We start from the raw sequence: 6,930 nt of genomic DNA, 5'->3' as shown, positions 1-6,930 counted from the left end.
TATAGCGATGCTCACTTAATGGTTTAGGTTGTGTCTTGATGCAAGAAGGCAAAGTGGTAGCTTTTGCTTCCCATCAATTGAAACGGTACAAGAAAAATTACTCGACTCATGATTTAGAACTTGCAGCTATTGTGTTTGCATTAAATATCTGGCAACACTATTTGTACGAAGAAAAATGTCACATCTTCACAGATCACAAAAGCCTAAAGTATTTGATGTCACAAAAATGATTAAATTTGAGACAACGTAGATGGTTGGAGCTACTAAAATATTATGATTTGATCATTGATTATCATCCAAGAAAAGCTAATGTTGTTGTTGATGCTTTAAGTAGAAAATCTTTACTTGCTTTGCGAGCTTTGAATACTCGATTGATGTTGATTAATGATGGTTCTATTATAGTGGAATTAAAATCTAAACCGACATTTCTGCAAAAGATTTGTGAAGCTTAGAAAAGTGATTCAGAGTTAATTGCTAAACAGGAGCAGATTGAAAAGGCATCTGATTTAGAGTTTTATGTTAGTTCTTATGGTAGCTTATATTTTCAAAACAGAATTTATGTTTTGAGAAATTCTGATATTATACAGAAGATTTTACAGGAAGCTCATAGCAGCAATTATTCGATACACCCTGGTAGTAATAAAATGTACAGTAATTTGAAACAAATGTACTAGTGGCCAAGTATGAAACGTGAAATTTCATAGTTTGTATCTAAATGTTTGACTTTTCAACAAGTCAAAGCTGAGAATTAAGTACCTTTTGGACTATTACAGCCTATTATGATTCCAGAATACAAATGGGAACGTGTTACAATGGATTTTGTATCAGGGTTACCTTTGTCTCCGCGGAAGAAAGATGCTATTTTGGTTATTGTTGATCGTTTTACTAAATCTGCACATTTCATTCCAGTACATATGGATTATTCACTTGAGAAGTTGGCAGAACTATACGTTTTTTAGAATGTTAAATTGCATGGTGTGCCAGTATCGATTATTTCCGATAGAGATCCACTATTTAGTTCTAGATATTGGAGTAAATTGCACGAAGCTCTGGGTACTCGACTACATTTTAGTACAGCATTCCATCCACAGACCAATGGTCAGTCTGAGCGAGTGATACAGATACTATAGGATATGCCCCGTTGTTGCATTTTAGAATTTAAGGGTAGCTAGGAGAAATTTCTTTCGTTGGTTGAGTAAACATATAATAATAGTTATCAGGCGAGTATTAAAATGGCGATGTATGAAGCCTTGTATGGTCGAAAATGTAAGACTCCATTATACTGGACTGAATTGAGTGAGAAAAAGCTTTTCGGAGTCGATTTAATACAAGAAATGGAAGAAAAAGTTAAAGTAATTCATGATTATTTGAAAACTGCTTCTGATCGTCAAAAATCATATGAGGATTTAAAAAGAAAGGATATTGAATTTCAAATTAGCAACAGAGTGTTCTTAAAAGTATTACCTTGGAGAAAAGTTCTTTGTTTTGGCCGAAAGAGAAGCTTAGTCCATGATTCATCGGACCATATGAGATCATCGAGAGAATAGGACTAGTAGTTTACCGTTTAGCCTTACCATCTGAATTAGAGAAAATTCACAACGTGTTTCATGTATCAATGTTACGGTGGTATCGATCTGACCCTTCACACGTGATTTTGCCTGTTAATGTGGAAATTCAGCCAGATATTTCTTACAGTGAGAAACCAATCAAAATTTTAGCTCCAGAAGTTAAAGAATTAAGGAATAAACGTCTAGCTCTGGTTAAATTTCTCTGGCATTGTTATGGGGTCGAGGAAGCTACCTGGGAACCAGAAGAAGATACGAAATTGTAATACACAAACCTGTTTTCTCGTAAGATTTTCATGGACAAAAATTCCTTTAGAGGGGAGAGTTGTAACAACCTATTTGTAACACCCCTTACTCGAGACCGTCGCCAGAGTTGAGTACGAGATGTCATCCAATTTAACTTACCAATTCGGAGAATAAAAATTTACTTTAAAAATTAAATTCACTATTCACAACAAAACTATCCACCTGCGCGACTGTCACTAATTTAATTATTCTTGAGTTAAAAAACTCGAAATTTAAATCTGTAAATTTTCCCTAAAGCTAAACTCATATACCTTCTTACCATAAAATTTTTAGAATTTTTGGTTAAGCCAATTAGTACATTTTATTCATTAAAGCCTCCCCTGTTTCACTACTTGATAGTTCTGACCTCTTGGCACTAAAAATCAATTTTCTCATTATATAGAATACATATAAGGTTATCATTAGTTTCTTTTGAAAATAGACTCACTAAGGAATATAGACATATAAATTATGACCCATAATTATTTCTGTGAAATTTATAATGATTTTCTAAAGTCAGAACAGGGGACTTCAAAAACCATTCTAACCCTGTCACACTAAAATTCAAATATCTCAAAATATAAAATTCATTTGCCTACATTGTTTGTTTCATGTAAAATATAGACTTGATAAGCTTTAATTCTATATATCATTCACTCTCTAATTTCATTTCTACTATTTATGGTGATTTTTCACATTCACGTCACTGCTGCTGTCAAAGAAACTGCTTCTTTGTTTTAACTACCATTTCCACATACATAACACCAAAACATAATCTTTACTAACCATTTCAATAGCTAATCTTAGCCATATCATATGAACATACTTAATATGATTAAGACTCTACACATGCCATAACTTTAAACTTTTTGAAAACACATAATACCGAGATAGCTGTGATAGTGTGATACGAGCTCCGACAATCCCCAATTCGAGCAAGCTCAAAACACTATAAAACAAAGGAAAGGAAGAAAGGTGTAAGCTACTAATAGCTTAGTAAGTTACATGTAAACAATAATACTCATTTAATAATTAACACTTTTAACTTATAACTATTCAAAACATTTCTTAGCAATTTCAATCACTTACACATGCACAATCTTACCAATTCACTTGCATATACATTTTCACACTTAACCTTTATCACTTATGCTCATTCTTTTCAAATGTACCTGCATACACACTTCATTTCATATTCACTTTAACTCATTATTAATCCCGTTGAACACTCGGAATATACACTGATACGTAGAGATTTAGCACATAAGTACCACACTGATATGTAGCCGAAGCTACCACTGATATGTAGCTGTAGCTACCACTGATATGTAGCCGAAGCTACCACTGATCAATAACACTGGAAATGTCCACGGGCCTGCTCACACAAGCTGTCAGGTGTCTGCAACACATGCTAGATCACCCAACACCCGGGACTCACTGTAACACTGTAACACTGTAACACTGGTCTCTAGTGACATGTCACTTGTATCCACTTCTATTCCTAAGTTCAACCGGGAATTTACACTTAACACTTTATTTTAAACACTTTATCACTTGAACAATTCATGAATAATTTTCCTTCCACATTCAATATTAATTCACATATCAAATATAATTCACAATTTATAAAAATATAACTATTATTTACACGTAACTTACCTCGGATGCAAAACGACTATTTTTGTAAATTAGTCGATAACCTTCTCTTTTCCCCGATCACTTCCACTATTTCTTCTTTCTTGATCTATATTAACACAATTTAATGCATTTTATCAATATTTCATTCAAATACAACTCATACACAATATTTTGACGAACTTACATTTTTTTCCCATAACTTTTCAACAATTCCACTTTTGTCCCAAAGCTCGTAAAAATAAAAGTCACTAAATTCTTAAATTTAAAACTTCACTAAATCATATTTCATGCTCATAACAGCCCCCAATTTCACAAAATCACAACTTCATGCACACTTTACCATCTTTCACAATTTAGTCCTTTTTCAACATTTCCATTGAAATTCATCTAGTAAAACTTGTAATTAACACTTCAAACATTCATTATCTAACATCACTAATCAATTTACAATTATATCATGAATGGGTCAATTTTTAAACTTTGATTTCATTTAAATTAAATGGTAGAAACATGAAATTCAAGCTTCAATGAGCATAAAAATACGAAAATAATTAAAAACGGGACAAGAAATCACTTACAATTGAGCTTAGAAAAATCAAAAACCCTAACTATTGAAGCATGAAAGTTTCAGCAGCAAGCTTTTCAATTTTGAAGAAGATGGACACTTATTTCCTCTTTATTTTGTCTTTTACTCAATTTGGACAAAAATGCCCTTGACCCATTACTTAGATATTTTTTCTAGAATTACTCTTTTGTGTCCATATCACTAATTTATGGTCTAATTGTCACATAAACACTTCCAATTTCATGCAATAATTCAATTAAGTCATTTAATCACTAATTAGACACACTTTGTATTTTTCTCAATTTAGTCCTAAAAATTCAATTAGGCACTAAATCATTAAATTTTCCTATCCATATTTTCACACAATATTTCAATCAATCGAAAATTAATAGAAATTTATAAAATTAAATTATTTTACTTTGGATTTGTGGTTACGAAACCACTATTCTGAATAGGCCCTATTTCGGGCTATCACACCATTTTTAATGGTGTTGAAAATAGTAGTTTCGAGGCCATGAATCTGACAAGTGATTTATTATTTTAATGTTTATTTAATGTCTATAGGGTTAGTTTAAGGTAGTATTAAATTTTCGTTTAGAAATTTTGAAGTTTAAAAGATTAATTAGGTAAAAAGGACTAAATTGTAAAAGATGAAAAGTTTGAATTCTATTTAATAAAAGGATCAAATGGCTATGAAACTCTTAACTAATAGACTTAAATGGTAAATATACCATTTTATTTAATAATGGACGATTTTGGGTGATTAAATGATTGAAATTTAGATAATTTTTAAAGGACAAATTGGTAATTAGGTAAACTAAGAACATAAACTAATAGTAAAACAAAGTACTCATCCTAATGTTTTACCCATCTTTATTCTTTATAGAATAATTGGATGGTCAGGTTGGTTTTCTTGTTTGTCTTCCCCTCAAAAGAAGGGGTGGTGGAGCAAACGATGAAGTCTTGTACTAGGCAGTTGATTACTTTTGATAATGCCTCAGGATTTCACGTCTGATCAATGGCCTAGTATGTTGTGATTGTTTTTTGCCTCTGGTTTCTGGTTTTATTTGTTTTCATTTCACTACCTTTTTGTGGTTTTCTTGCTTAACAGTTCTAATTCTTCCCTGTTTGAAAGTTACAACTGTGCAAAACAAAGAAAGATGAATGGTTTAGAATCTATTTGTTCTTTTTTGACTATCTTGATTATTTCTATTAAAAACTTTTCTTAAAGGAGTCAAATCTTTATCTTTCGTGTTGTTAAATATTGATATTTTTATTTTCTTTTTAAGATTTAGCTGTTTTTGTATCGGTTTGCTGTTTTCTTTCTTTTTGGTTCGCGGTCTTCTGGTTTTCTTTGATTGTGGCTTGCGTATCTTGGTGTACAATTTCCTTGGTCTTTTTGTTCTGGCTACTGAGTACACCACAAGAAAAAAGATTTATGAAAAATGGACGTGACAGTACGGGAAAAATAAAATCAAAGAGAAAAAGAAATAGAGGAAATAACGACGAGTTATCCGAAGCAAGCCCTAATAGAATTGTTCGCAGAAAGTTAATGAACAGCTCTTCACCTTCAAAGACGGTGGTTGGTGAACAGCCTCGCCATGAACAATGAAGTTTCTTAGCTGGAATTGTCGTGGGATGGGGTCACCTGCAACAATTCGGGAACTCAAGCAACTCTTGGTTGCAAATAGACCCGATATTATCTTTCTGTGTGAAACTAAAATGAATGCTATTGAATTCCAAAAAGTTCAAACAAGATGCAGGATGCAAAATGGGCTTGTCGTAAATTCAGATGGTAGGAGCGGAGGTCTTGCATTGATGTGGAAGGACGAGCTCGATGTTACCATTAAAAGTTACTCCAAACACCATATTGACTCTATTGTTAAATTAGGATGTACGAAAACTATTAGGGTCATGGGTTATTATGGCCATGCAAACCCTAGTGAACGTAATAGTTCTTGGAACATGCTTCGAAGTGTGGGGGCTGCGGTTAAGGAGGAGTGGGTGGTGGGAGGTGATTTTAATGCAATGCTGAACGAAACGGAGAATGAGGGGGTCGTCGGATTGCTCAAGCTTATATGAATGATTTTAGAGATATTATCGACGACTTGGCCCTTGTTAATATAAAGCCTGATCCAGGGTGGTTTACGTGGGTTAATAATAGAGAATGGCATAGATTAATAAAGGAAAGGCTTGACCGTTTCCTTAAATCAGTCTCTATGGTTGAGAAGTTTCCTTTTATTGCCTCCAGTGTCATTCGGCAATCACAGTCTGATCATGACGCCATTCTTTTTTATCTGTATGGGTGTAAACCTAAGTGTTATCCACGTGATAATAGAATTAGATTTAGGTATGAAGATTGCTGGACTACAGAAAAGGATATCAAGAGGATCATTAACAAGGAATGGAAGCAAGGTGGGGGCAACTATGAGAACAAGCTTGAAAATGTTCGGGTCTCTTTGGGAAACTGGCAAAAACAAAACTACTGGAGGATGAAAAGAGATATTAGCAGGTTGGAAGATAATATCAATAAAATAATTGATTCTACTAGTAGAGATAACAGTGTAAAGATGATGAGAGAGTACCGACTTAGGCTGAATCATCTGTATGATAGAGAGGAAAGGTATTGGGCACAAAGATCGAGGGTGCAATGGCTAAAGGGAGGAGATAGAAATACAAAGTATTTTCACGCCAAAGCAACTAGGCGGCTAAAAAAGAATAGTATTGAGAAAATTAAATACGAGAATGGAAATTGGATTACGAATAGTAATGACATTTGTAAAGCTGCTAGAAACTACTTCTGGAACTTATTTCGTTCTAACGGAAATGATATCAATCAACTTGATGTGAGCTACATAAAGGAGTGTATTACCAGTG

Source organism: Gossypium hirsutum, chromosome D07 (genome assembly GCF_007990345.1).
Source record: "Gossypium hirsutum isolate 1008001.06 chromosome D07, Gossypium_hirsutum_v2.1, whole genome shotgun sequence".
NCBI lineage: Eukaryota > Viridiplantae > Streptophyta > Magnoliopsida > Malvales > Malvaceae > Gossypium > Gossypium hirsutum.
The sequence above is the reverse complement of the archived record's forward strand: the minus strand, read 5'-3'. Positions refer to the sequence as shown.